General features: G+C 42.9%; 1 protein-coding gene and 1 long non-coding RNA gene across 3 annotated transcripts in view; one reads left to right on the top strand and one right to left on the bottom strand.

The window, feature by feature from the left end:
* The window catches only part of LOC137323561 (uncharacterized), a 180,732-nt gene that overhangs the window by 4,273 nt on the left and 162,167 nt on the right, over window positions 1-14,292 (bottom strand). Inside the window, exon 4 of the long non-coding RNA XR_010963384.1 lies at window positions 74-284. This is a non-coding gene — a long non-coding RNA (uncharacterized lncRNA). The remainder of the gene's footprint in view (window positions 1-73; window positions 285-14,292) is intronic.
* The window catches only part of lypd6 (LY6/PLAUR domain containing 6), a 227,070-nt gene that overhangs the window by 142,423 nt on the left and 70,355 nt on the right, over window positions 1-14,292 (top strand). The gene's annotated exons all lie outside the window — the stretch shown is intronic.

The raw sequence follows: 14,292 nt of genomic DNA, 5'->3' as shown, positions 1-14,292 counted from the left end.
TGGCTGTGCAAAAATACTGTGGGCCTACCCTCGGTCTGCATCAGTATCACCTCACCCCAGTCCGTGGACTTACTCGCAGGCTCCTGTCAACGTCCCAGCTGGCCCACATTCCTGAGACCGAAGAGCGGCGAGCTGCATCGGGTCACCCGTTTGATGTCCACAGCTTGCCTGTCAAATTCCAACGAGGGCAGGGCCTCAAAAATCCTGTGGGCTTTTTCGCTGCCAGAGCAGGCGTCCAGACGACCGCCCAAAAATCAAAATTCCACCCCGTTGTTTTCACCATCCTGTGTGTTATGAGACGCGGAATTGTTTTAAGTGGAGCACAATTCACCAAAACTAAAATTCTGACAGTACTCTGTGATAAAGTAAAGCAATTTTTAGAAATGAGTCATGTGTTTTTAATAAGTATTTTACTGCTTTGAAATCTGAATCTTAACATTTTGTTAAAAGGCCCATTCGCTGCACTCTGTTTTGGTGAGAGGAAGTCGGCAATACTAAGTAGGGCAACACTAACTGAAGTGTGATATGATGTCCCGAACTGGGAAAGGTTCATCTGCTGAAGAGTCTTTCAGAATTGGTGGAAGAATGCTGGAATCTTCCCATTAAGATTCAATTGTTCTCAATACATGAACCATGGTGGTGCAGCATTCTATATCAGGTTAACTCAGCCCAGGTTATTAGCTTCAGGTTGTATGTATTGAAAGGGTGAATACCAATTAACACAGTTGGAGGGAACTAGTTTTGCATCGAACTGGGAAACTGTTTGATTTTGTCCGTTTGGAAGAGTTGCGAGCTGCTATTTTCCTTTGCGGTGCTGTCTAATGTCAGTGTGCCCTGATTAAGATGGGTCAGTTAGTCAGTTGGACATGTGATTGGCTGTAATGCGCACTTAACAGTTGTTCCCAATCACTAATTTTTTTTTGCCCTGTGGCTGTGTAACGCTATGAGGTGTTATACCTTTGAAAGGCATGACACAATGGACATGAGCTAGACTCAAGATTTTTATCTGTATAGATACCACTGGCTCAGTTGCTAAATCTGCTAAATTTTTTTTTTCAGTTGCTAAATCTGCTAAATTTTTTTTTCGAGGATTTCATTTTCACATCGTTCACCTGACGAAGGAGGAAGCCTCCGAAAGCTTGTGAATTTAAAATAAAATTGCTGGACTATAACTTGGTGTTGTAAAATTGTTTTCAGTTGCTAAAGACTGATCAACTGAACCATTTACACCAGGAAGGTTTCAGGTTTCAGCCATAATTAGGATGCAACAATTAGTATCAGTGCCCCTGGGCTTGGGGTATTGATTTTAGATTTATCAATCATTCCGTTGTGTTTATTTTTTCCCTGTTGACTTCTACTGTGTCAAAGTAAATAATAAACCAGCCACGGCTGATGCTCCTGACTGTTATTCAGTGACGCTTCAGGGAAAGTGCGTATTTGTGAATGGTCGTCTGGTGAAGAGAGGATTAGGTCCTGATGTGATGACCCCCACAGTTGAGTAGCCGGCTGACACTTTTCTGTATTGAGTGTAATGCAATGAGGTACCCTAGAGTGTCATGAACTGTAATTATGTACAATGTGTTCATTGAACTGTACTTGATGTAACCTGCAAATTGTATAATCTGTATTGTGTACATTTGGAATGTGATGTGACAACTGTATTGTATGTATTGCTGCAAATTTTATGAATAAAGTATATTTTTTGGGGGAAAAAAAAGGCATGAAGAATACCCACTTGGATGAGGTGCTGGAGGGCAGCCTGTACCTGAGGGAAGTAAACAGGAATGAGAAGAGGAATTCATATTATGCACTGTCTAAACAGTAATGAAATACATGGAGAAAGGATTAATACTGATAACTTCAGGTGGCCACTGAAAGGGAGGGGGTGTGAGTATTGTTATTTAAAACATATTTAACAATATTTATTAAATATTAAATCATATTCATGATGCAGCCTATAGAAATGGAACGAGTACTATGCAGTGTGTTAAATGGTGCAAACTTGTCCAGTGTGATATTGGTAAGCTCATAACCATTTGTCTTGTTAGGTCACAGACTACACCTCCTTAACACCAATCATTGAATTACATTGCAGTATTTGGTTATTTTCTTGCTACAAATGAGTACCTTTCGAGCATTTGAAGAATCATTAGCTGCGATTGCAGTGTGTGGTTGTGAAGCTCGCGGCACTAAAGATACAATAACTACCCACTTGTTAAATACACCAAAGGTCAATTTGAGGAATCTTGTCATGGGAGCAAATCAGTCAGCACCAGTGAAATCTACAGTGGATAAATCTAAAGTACGGAGTTTTAAAGGTTGTTAACAATTAGAAATGCGTGTGTAAATATTAGTATGATGTGGTTTATGATTATATAATGTGCCTATATATTTACATGAAATACACTTGGTGTGTACATGCATTTACATATGCTGTACATACCAACATACGAATTAAGAGCAGGAGTAGGCCATTCGGCCCCTCGAGCCTGTGCAGTTTCTTGTAGTTCCTAAGTATGCATTTTATCAGTGCGTTCTTAGTGGGTGACCCCAGCTACTGCTCACTGTTGGGCTTGCTTTGTCTCAGTGTTTGAGTTGGTTTTGATGTTAAAATTGTCATTGGTCATGTGTTGCTTTTTATTTCTTCCTGTTGACTTTGATTTATTCACTTTCAGTATGGAACAAAGTAAAATAACAACTGACTTTATGCATTAACAGACAATGCTGGAAACACTCAGCGGGTCAGGCAGTAACTGTGGAAAGAGAAACAGGGAGAGGGGTTAAATTAGTAAATATGTGAAACCCGACCCCAATCTGCCGTGAACGCGCCGACATCCGATTTAACCTCGGGGGTTTGGAGGCATCCGAGTAATCTGCTCTGGACAGGCGGGTCCGTGATTATAATATGTTAATAAGGCTCTGTTCCTCAGATTTTGGGAGTTTTTTGAATTTAGCGGCCGCGGGCCAAGTTTCCCAGGGCTCAGGAAACCCGGCAGCTAAAGGGAGGTGGGGGCTGATGGATCCAGCAGGTAGGTGCTTTTTAGAGCACTGCTGGTGGGTCAGGGGGAGCAGGAGTTCTTCCCCCCGACCCCTCAAGCAAATCTTCTGCTGTGATCTCTCCCTCCCCCGATCTTCCGACCACCCCACCGCCCCCCCACCCACCCCCCCACCGACCAGCCTCCCTCCCTCGCTGCCGCACTCCGAGCTTCAATCTCGTCAAATACAAGTCCATAAATCAAACCGCTGCCGGGTCTCCAGTGCTATTAAGTCTAAATGATAATGGCATGAAAACTGGCTTTAATGCAGGAAAATAGCGATTGATTTGAATGGTGGGGTGGGGTACAGCGCTGTTATTAACTTCTCACCGTTTTCAGCGAGGTTAACGGTGGAGCGATGCCAAAGTCCCAGGAAAATGTGGAGTAGAATAATTAATGGCCTAAGTCACTTACTTCATAATTTCCTTTCTTGTTTGCGCAGTTCAAAGATCCCTACGCCGTAGACACGCCATTACCAATGATACAAGTCCCCAGGAAAATCTGAGCCAATATTTTTCTACACATATTTATTAATGGTGTTCCAATAAGTAAAGTGATACAAATTCCAAAACAATAAATAGAATGGTAACCGTATCAAGTGGGTAAAAGTTTTAGGTAGCACAACCCCTAAATCCTCCCTTGGCCCCCTCCTCTTCCTCATTTAGTGCTGCCTCTTGCCGACATCATTCACAGATATGGGGTCAGCTTCCAACACACACTGATGACACTCAGCTCTACTTGTCCAGTACCTCTCTTGACCCTGCCACTGCCTCTCCACTATCAGACCACTTTACAGACCTGAGCCTTGGATGAGCTATAATTTTCCTCAGCTAAACGTTGGGAGGATCAAAGCCATCATCATCAGCCTGCCCCAACCCTTACCTTAGCCGATCAGTCACTAAAACCCTTATTCATGTCTTTGTCAGCTGCAGGTAAGTACTGTGGCTACATAAATACTGTGGCTATAAGAGCGGGTCAGAGGCTGGGTATTCTGCAACGAGTGACTCACCTCCTGACTCCCCAAAGCCTTTCAACTATCTAGTAGGCACAAGTCAGGAGTGTGATGGAATACTCTCCACTTGCCTGGATGAGTGCAGCTCCAACAACACTCAAGAAGCTCAACACCATCCAGGACAAAGCAGCCCACTTGATTGGCACCCCATCCACCACCCTAAACATTCATTCCCTTCACCACTGGCACAACGTGGCTGCAGTGTGTACCATCCACAGGATGCACTGCAACAACTCACCAAGGCTTCTTCGACAGCACCTCCCAAACCTGCGACCTCTACTACTTAGAAGGACAAAGGCAGCAGGCACATGGGAACAACACCACCTGCACATTCCCCTCCAAGTCACACACCATCCCGACTTGGAAATATATCGCCGTTCCTTCATCGTCGCTGGGTCAAAATCCTGGAACTCCCTTCCTAACAGCACTGTTAGGGGTGCAGGAACAGAGATATATGTGCACAAATCATTGAAGGTGGCAGGGCAGGTTGAGAAAGCAGTTAAGAAAGAATACAGGATCCTGGACTTTATAAATAGAGGCATAGAGTACAAAAGCAAGCAGGTTATGATAAACCTTTATAAAACACTGGGTCGACCACAACTGGAGTATTGTGTCCAGTTCTGGGCACTGCACTTTAGGAAGGATGTGAAGGCCTTAAGAGAGGGTGCAGAAAAGATTTACTAGAATGTTTCCAGGGATGAGGGACCTCAGTTACGCCGATAGACTGGAGAAGCTGGGGTTCACCACACGGACTGCAGCAGTTCAAGAAGGCGGCTCACCACCACCTTCGCAATTAGGGATGGGCAATAACCGCTGGCCTTGCCAGCGACGCCCACATTCCACGAGCGAATATGAAAAAAAGGTATGATTACTCTCATGCTCTCCCGGCCAATATCCCTTTCATAAACTTCAACTCATTGAAAACTGTATCCTATCTTGCACCAATTCAAACTTACCCATCACCCCTGTCTTTACTCACCTATATTTGCTCCCAGTCCTGCAAAGCCTCAAATTTAAAATCCTCACCCCTCCAAGGCTGTGACCCTTCCTATCTCTGTAACCTCCTCTACCCCTTACATTCCATTCCTCTGACTTTGCCCTCAAGGGTGTCCCCCCTTCGTTTGCCCCACCATTGCCTTCAACCTCCTAGTCTCCATCCTCTGGAATTACCTTCTAAACCCCTCTACTTCTCCATCTGACTCTCCTCATTTAAGACTGTTCTTAAAACCCACCTCTTTGACCAAGCTTTTCATCACCTCCTAATTTCTGCTTCTATGGCTCAATGCCTGTTTTTCCTTACCCCCCCCCACCCCTTTTAGGACATCTTTCTATGTTAAAAGCATTATATAAATGCAAGTTGTTGTTGAGTCTGGGACGTTTCACGCTTTCACCAAATTCAGTCGAAATATATGTTGCTGTTTGAGAATTTATTAAATCCAAATCAAGTAGGAGGTCCATTGACTAATTTTCAGGGGGTTCAGGCTTTGCCACTGCGTCTAGTGTGAATTGGTTTTGATGTTCAAATTCTGTATCATTTGAAGGAAAAGCTATCCATTTCTCTCAAGGTAATCTGTGGAGAGTCATTGGGGTAGATATTGGTCTCGGCCGGCATCTCACTGGCCGCCCGTTACGCTCCCCGCCCTTTACACTCCCCGCCTGATATAATCTCCGCTCGATGGTCGGTTCCTTTACCTTCAATGCAATACTGCCTGTTTTGCACTACCGCCCAAGACAAATTCCTGACAAATGATCCTAGAGTAACTAAAACTGGAGTTTGTAGCAGGTTCAGATAACAAAAAAAATTCAAATAGCCCTGAATGCAAGCAATAATTGCTTTATCTTGAAATTTTCAGAGATGACCACATATTTAAGATTACTGCATTACACTAAAGTAATGATAGATTGGTCTGACAATCTGATAGTCATGTTCATTCTAACACTGTAGAAATGCAGCGTCAGATCCTTTGTCATCTACAACAGTGCTGTGAAACTGAAAGGTGATGTAATGAGTACTTGACGTCACAAGACATGCATGGAGCTAATGGTCACATAAGAGAAGGCTTTTGCTGCTGGGAGGTCCCCTGCTGTTTATGCAGGTACAAGACCCCAGGTTGTACCTGTCTGTCAACACGTCTGAGAACGACCCAGCCACTTTTAGAATGTCAGCATCAAGCTCATTGATGAAAAATGTTCAGACTTTGATCTTGAAACTGAGCCACATGGGCCAAGCTTTGCTGCTGCTCTGAGAATAAGTAAATGAAAGATGGCTCGATTATTCTGAAGGCCTGTCCAAGATGATGAAATCTTTAACATAAACATGTCTGACACTGTGAGGCTCAAGAAGGTTTATTGTTTAAAGGCATCATTCTGTCGTCAGGACCCATTTTACAAAATCAAACGGTTCCAAAGAGCTGTGAATAACTTTATTTTTTTTTCTTGTGCTATATTCCTGCTGATTTACAATTCAAAATTTCTGTTTAATTGCTGAGAGGAGCTGCCTTTTGAGAGTTGCTGAACCTAATGACATGGGGGAACTGTTTTGATGTCAGTAGGAAATATCATTAACGCAGGTTACTTCAGATAATCATGTCATTTCTGTTAACCTTTCTATGATTATATGATACATTCTGGTAAATCTCCAGAGGTTTACAGTGGTGTTCCCCAGGGGTCGGTACTAGTACCATTGCTTTTCTTGATATATATTGACTTGGACTTGGGTGTACAGGGCACAATTTTAAAATTTGCAGATGACAGAAAACTTGGAAGGGTAGTGAATAGTGAGGAGGATAGTGATAGACTTCAAGAGGACATAGACAGGCTGGTAGAATGGGCGGACACATGGCAGATGAAATTTAAACCAGAAAAGTGTGAAGTGATACATTTTGGCAGGAAGTACGAGGAGACACGATATAAACTAAAGGGTACAATTCTAAAAGGAGTGCGGGAACAGAGAGATCTAGGGATATATTTGCACAAATCGTTGAAGGTGGCAGCGCAGGTTGAGAAAGCGGTTAAGAAAGAATACAGGATCCTGGACTTTATAAATAGAGGCATAGAGTACAAAAGCAAGGAGATTATGATGAACCTTTATAAAACATTGGGTCGGCCACGACTGGAGTATTGTGTCCAGTTCTGGGCATTGCACTTTAGGAAGGATGTGAAGGCCTTAGAGAGGATTCAAAAGAGATTTACTAGAAGGTTTCCAGGGATGAGAGACTTCAGTTCCATGGATAGACTGGAGAAGCTGGGGTTGTTCTCCTTAGAGCAGAGAAGGTTGAGAGGAAATTTGGTAGAGGCATTCAAAATCACAAAGGGTCTAGACAGAGTAGATGGAGAGAAACTGTTCCCATTGGCGGAAGGGTTAAGACCAGAGGACCTAGATTTATGATGATTGGCAAAAGAACCAAAGGCAACATGAGGGAAAACTTTTTTACACAGCGAGTGGTTATGATCTGGAATGCAATGCCCGAGGGGGTGGTGGAGACAGTTACAATCGTGGCTTTCAAGAGGGAACTGGATAAATACTTGAAGAGAAAAAATGTGCAGGGCTACAGGGAAAGGGCGGGGGAGTGGGACTAGCTGGATTGCTCTTGCAGAGAGCTGGCACGAACTCGATGGGCCGAATAGCCTCCTTCTGTATTGTAACCATTCTATGATTTTATAGCAGTTAATTTACTTGCCTCACACCGGTAGACTCAGCAATACCTTCATGCCAGTTCCACTGATGGATATCATTGGTACCCAGTAGTTAAAAGGCAAATTATACTGAAAATTTTGCATCGAGAAAGAACTTGCATTTATACAGTACCTTATCATGTCCTCAAGATGCCCAAAGCACTATACAACCAGAAGATTACTCTTGAAGTGCAATTACTGTTGTTATATAGGGAAATATGGCAGCCAATTTGTACGCAGTGAGATCCCACTTACGGCGAATAAATGAATAAATGACCAGATTATCTGTTTTTGATATTGTTTGAGGGAGGGATGTTGGTAAGGACACCAGGCAAACTCTCTGCTCTTTTTTATATGGTGCCAGTGGTATCCTTTACATCCACCTGAGCAGGCAGCGGGCCACAGTTTAACATCTCATCCAAAAGACAGCACTGCACTGAAGTGTCAGTCTAGATTATATGCTAAAATCCGTAGTGGGGATTGAACTCACAGCCTTGTGATTTACAGGTTCACTTACAGCCATTAAACTGAGGCTCTCAGGTGGACATAAAAGATCACATGGCACTATTTCGAAGAAGTGTAGGGGTGTTCTCCTCGGTGTCCTGGCCAATATTTATCCCTCAACCAACATCACCAAAAACAAATGATCTGGTCATTATCACTTTGTTGTTTGTGAGACCTTGCTGTGTGCAAATTGGCTGCATGAAAGGCGCTATATAAATGCAAGTTCTTTCTTCATTCTTTTACTAACTGAGCCAAACTAACACTTATGCTGACATGAAAGTCGCATTGAATTGATTCAAAACATGCAGTATGACCCTCAGCCTGGTTTTGGTTTAATACGAACGGTCTCGGATTACCTTGTGGAGACCGACTCCTGCTGCTTTGACTGCAACCGGCATGTAAAGTCTGCATGAGAATCTTTCAAGCTTTGTTTTTAAACCTTTTGAAGCGGTCCCATCGGCTGGTCCCATTATGAGTTTAACAGGAATTTGAAAGGCAATGAGTGGAGCCCTGTACGTGTACATAACTGTGAATCTTTACAAGTGTTCTTGGAAATGGTACAAGCCTGAACAAACCTTTCACTCCACCAGTATAACTCAGTACTCCTGTCGTTGCATTGCTTTAAGCTTTAAGCATGTCGTGGCCTCAAACCATTGCTGATAATTTAAACTGTTCACAACACCAGCCATAGCAGAAAAAAAATCACAAATGAATGTTGATTTAAAAAGTAGCTCTTTGTAACTAATTTATTATAAGGGCTCTGATTGTCAGACTTCTTTAAAAGTTGCTATTTATCTTTTCTCCAGTGTAGCTCTCTTTGTATTTTTCTATTATCAGTGTTCTTCTTGTGAAAGCTGTGCAGATTTTCTATTTTCCCCCATTGACCATACACCAATATCTGGGATGAGTAACGAGTTGGTCTGGTTTTTCACAAATGAAATTGGCCTAAAGTTGACAGCTTGGGAGAGGCCAAAGGCCCGAAACATTTACTGCTGCTGTTTTTCCACAGATGCTGCCTGACCTTCTAAGCATTTCCTGCCTTTTCTGTTTTTATTTTCATATTTCCAGCTTCTGCAGTATTAGAATCATAGAATGGTTACAGCACAGAAGGAGGCTATTCGGTCCATCGAGCCCGTGCAGGTCTCTGCAAGAGCAATCCAGCTAGTCCCATTCCCTCGCCCTTTCCCCATAGTCCTGCAAATTTTTTCCCTTTAAATACTTATCCAATTCCCTTCTGAAAGCCACAATTGAATCCGCCTCCACCACCCTTTCAGGCAGTGCATTCCAGATCAAACCACTCGCTGCGTAAAAAAGTTTTTCCTCATGTCGCCTTTGGTTCTTTTGCCAATCACCTTAAATCTGAGTCCTCTGGTTCACGACCCTTCTGCCAAAGGGAACAGTTTCTCTCTATCTACTCTGTCTAAGACCCCTCATGATTTTGAACACCTCTATCAAATCTTCTCTCAACCTTCTCTGCTCTATGGGAACAACCCCAGCTTCTCCAGTCTATCCATGTAACTGAAGTCCTTCCTCCCTGGAATCATTCTAGTGAATCTTTTCTGCACCCTCTCTAAGGCCTTCATATCCTTCCTAAAGTGTGGTGCCAAGAATTGGACACAATACTCTAGTTGTGGCCGAACCAGTGTTTTATAAAGGTTCATCATAACTTCCTTACTTTTGTACTCTATGCCTCTATTTATAAAGCCCAGGATCCCTTATACTTTTTTAACCACTTTCTCAACCTGCCCTTCCACCTTCTGCGATTTGTGCACATTTACCCCCAGGTCTCTCTGTTCCCGCACCCCCTTTAGAATTGTACCATTTAGTTTATTTTGCCTCGCCTCGTTCTTCCTACCAAAATGTATCACTTTGCACTTCTCTGCATTAAATTTCATCTTCCACGTTTCCGCCCATTCCACCAGCCTGTCTATGTCCTCTTGACGTCTATCATTATCCTCCTCTCTGTTCACTACACTTCCAAGTTTTGTGTCATCTGCAAAATTTGATATTGTGCCCTGTACACTCAAGTCCAATTCATATCAAAAAAAGCAGTGGTCCTAGTACCGACCCCTAGGGAACACCACTGTATATCTTCCTCCAGTCCGAAAAACAACCGTTCACCACTACTCTCTGTTTCCTGTCACTTAGCCAATTTCGTATCCATGCTGCCACTGCCTCTTTTATTCCATAGGCTTCAAACTTTGCCCCCAAAACATTGCTGATTTTCAGGGCCGAGATTTTCATCTCAGTCAGGATTGGGTTTGTGCATAATGTTCAAAGGACAGCGGCCTAACGTGGCACTCAGTTCCCTGAAATCAATCTCCCAATAACTCTGTATTCTACCCACTTTGTCTTTTCTCATTTTAAATCTCTCTTGCCCAGTTGTAATGCAAAGCAACTGTTAGTTTACTTTAGGTCCCAACTGCCTGCTAATTCTGGTGTTACTAAACTGTTAACTAAAACCCCATAGCAGCACCAGCAAATTTGAACTCCTCACCAGCATTTCCATCAAAGTCCAGGCCCAGTCGATACTACTTCTACCATTTTCATTCCTGCAAATGAAAGGAATCGCTTTGAACTTTAAACACTATTTCCAACAGGTGCTAGTCATGCCAAACACTTTATGCAAAAAGCTTTTGATGTTGCTGTCGCCATAGCGACTATTACAATTTGGTTATTCAGTGACCATCAGATTTTAGTGTGGACACACTGAAATGCCACCGTGTTTCCAGCTTTAAACACAGGTTACCTGTCAAATCAGTAACTAAACTCCCTTCATCGTACCCGAGGTGCTGTTTGCCGAAGCACTATCAATTTTGCATTGCTATTGTCTACTGGTGCTTTAAAGTCGGCTTGAGTAGTAGAAACTACACCTGCTTTGGGCCACAGTGGAGCTTTTTCTTGTTCAAAGGGCAAGGAATGAAGGGCTTTGAGCTAAAACTTGATCCATTTTTTAAGAGGATAAAGATGAGGTTCCATAAGCTTAGCCCAAAGCACCTGGGTATTTGAAACAAGAAGCTGCTGTGGTGCTCAATGGCCGCTTTCTATTTTCGTCAAATCAATCTTTGCAAATTAGAACCCTTTACCTACAGAGTAGAAAAGTCAGTAGCGGATTATATTGTTGTCTGTTTCATATTTACTGCTTATTCAGGTGAACAGAAGCCTACTTTGAGTTCACGGACACACAGGAAAAGATTATGAATTGTGTCTCACGCTGCCATTCCTGAGGAGATTTCCCATGGTAGGGCAGAGCTGCAAGAGTTGTGTTAAAAAAAAACCTTGAAAATAGGCTGTTGGGAGTATTAGCGCACAAATACCGACTGTGCAAACATTACTCTTAGCGGACAAAGGAATTGCATACGAATGCGTTGAACATTCACACAGTAATGTTTGAAGATCTTGATTACAAGGCAACAATTTCAACCCTTCCACACGCCAGAGATTATTAATGTGCCCTCTGCTTGTATGGTGTGTACTCCAGCTAAAAGGAGCACAGTACATTGGGCTAACTTAATTATTCGGAAGTTTGCTTAAATCAGTCCCATACCTCGTCACCAGTCCTTAATCTAAATTTAAGTTCACTTCAAGGAATAACACTGAAAACATAATATACTAGTCACCCAAACTGCAAAAATGTTTTTTTTGTATTTAAAGCTATGTGAAAAATTATATTTTATTTAAAAAAAAGTAATTTTCAAATATTTCAGGGAAATTTTCATAAAAGTAGACAGCTTGAACAAATGTCAGCTTGGCTCAGTTAGTAGTACTTGCGCCTCTGAGTCAGGAGGTCATGGGTTCAAATTGCACTTCCGGACTTTAGCACATAACTTCAATACGTTACTTAGGGACTGGTGCATGTCAGAGGTGATCTCTTCCAGATGAGACATTAAACCAAGGCCTCATCTACCTGTTCAGGTAGATGTAAAAGATGCATGGCAATATTTGAAGAGGAGCAGCAAGTTCTCCTGATGAAACACGACTACTGCTCCCATTTTTTCGGTCAGCTAGTGCTGGTAATGGTTCTGCTGCTGGCATTTACAGCTACTCCTGATCAATCTTTTGTTTCTTAATCTGTCCCATTACCACCATCCTTGCCTTGCACCATCATCCCTTTTGTCACTTAATCACTCGTGCCCTCCACCCTATGACAGACCTTCCCTTTTGTTCTTTCCTCCCCCCCCCCCCGCCTTTCCCTGGCTGTGTACTTGCTTAAAAACTTTAACTCTTAACATCTTCCAGTTCTGATGAAAGGTCTTCGACCTGAAACGTTAACTGTTTCTTTCTTCTCAGATGCTGCCTGACTTGCTGAGCTTCTTCGGCATTTTCTGCTTTTATTTAAGTTCTCCTGATGTCCTGGCCAACATTTATCCCTCAACTAACACGACTAAAAATAGATTAACTCATTGTTGTTTTTGTGGACCTTGTGATGCTAAAATTGGTTGCTATGTTTGTGAAGCACTTTGGGACATCCTGAGGACATGAAAGATGCTTTATCCATGCAAATCTTTCTTGTTTCTGCTTTTAGAAACATTTCTTATGAAGAAAATATATTAAAAATTGGAGCATTATAGTTGCTATACATCTAGAATGGACCAAAGAGACAGTGCTCATACACATTAAAAATCTTATGTCTGCATGCACTTGCTGTCTGTGCCACTTGACTTCCTGTTGTCACATTTTTATCACACTTCTCTTAATTTTTCCATTACCTATGTCCATATTTATAATGAGAAACACCTATGTAAACTTTCTCATCCTGTCTGCACAGTTGCGGCTGCTTGCAGAGTATCTTTCTAAATTGCCGATGTCAGCTCCGCCACCATCTTGGATTTTTTCACAGTGATTTTTTCTTTGCCTTAAGTAAGTTACTTTTAAACTTACTTTTAAAGTTAAGATTTTCACTTTCTGTGTTTCAATTTAATGTAAATTAATATCTAATTTCCTGCCTGCAGGTTTTCTCGCATGGCTGCCATGCTCTTGCACCCTAGCAACATGGCTGTTGAGCAGCATGGCTCCCACTGCAGGGGGGAGGGGGGCGCTCTGTTCTTCTCACAAACTACAAAACGTCATTCCCGTGGTTTCTCATGTCTCCCTCTGCCTTTCCTCTGTTGCTCGGCCGTTTGTCTCTGCCGGTTGCTTGCCCGTTGATGACACCATCGCTGCGCATCTCCAACCGATCAGCTCACCCTTGGCCACCAGTAATGCCCTCGCCGGCTGGTCGTCCCTTTCTTGGCCGCTCAACGCTCCCCTTTTGCAATCACTGCTACTGTGCCTCCCCAACGGGTTGGACCAGTCTTGGCCGCTGGTGTTGTTGCTCCCGACAGGTTAACCCATTCCTGATTGCCGGCCACTTCCCTATTGGTGGTCCCTTTATTCTCTAACCCCCTTATCACAGCGACCCCAATGCCCCCTACATGGAATGAACCTGACAAATAGCACTTTAAAGCTAAAGCCTAATTAAAGATTCCGAGTTTAGCCCCCTCCCATCTATGGAACAACCCCTCCCTGTTGAACTCCCTAACAGACTCACCCCCACTCCCCAACTAACTCTCATATCCACCAGCTGTTAACCCACCCCCACCCCCAGCTGAACAAGTTATCCTGGCATATGCTCCAGAAAGGAAGGCAGCATGAGAAGGGTAGAGAAGAGGTAGGAGAATAGGGGGGGGAGAAAGGACAGAACAGTGGTAGGGGAGGGGAGGAGAAAAAGGGGAAAAGAAAACAACAGTAAAAGTACCGCCTACTACAAAACCTAGGCCGAAATGTTCCAGCACCACAAGACCTGATTGATAGACTTACAGTACTGGCAAAGGTCCACACAGGAACCTAAATAACAGATTCTGGCACGAGCACCTTGAGATTACATTAATGCACACATGGTGCGTATTAAATTGAAATCCAGCGCTTAATATTAACTGGTTTATAATCTCTACTGGGTCACTGATGGTAGTATACGTGTAAAGTATCATTAACACAAGGTCTAAATACTTCCTTCTGAATTTTGGTCAGAAACTGTTAAGGAACCTAATGTAATACTGTGATTTAACAGTTTGATCACCATTATTT

The sequence above is a fragment of the Heptranchias perlo genome, chromosome 7, assembly GCF_035084215.1.
Source record: "Heptranchias perlo isolate sHepPer1 chromosome 7, sHepPer1.hap1, whole genome shotgun sequence".
NCBI classification, from domain to species: Eukaryota; Metazoa; Chordata; class Chondrichthyes; order Hexanchiformes; family Hexanchidae; genus Heptranchias; species Heptranchias perlo.
The sequence above is the reverse complement of the archived record's forward strand: the minus strand, read 5'-3'. Positions and strand labels throughout refer to the sequence as shown.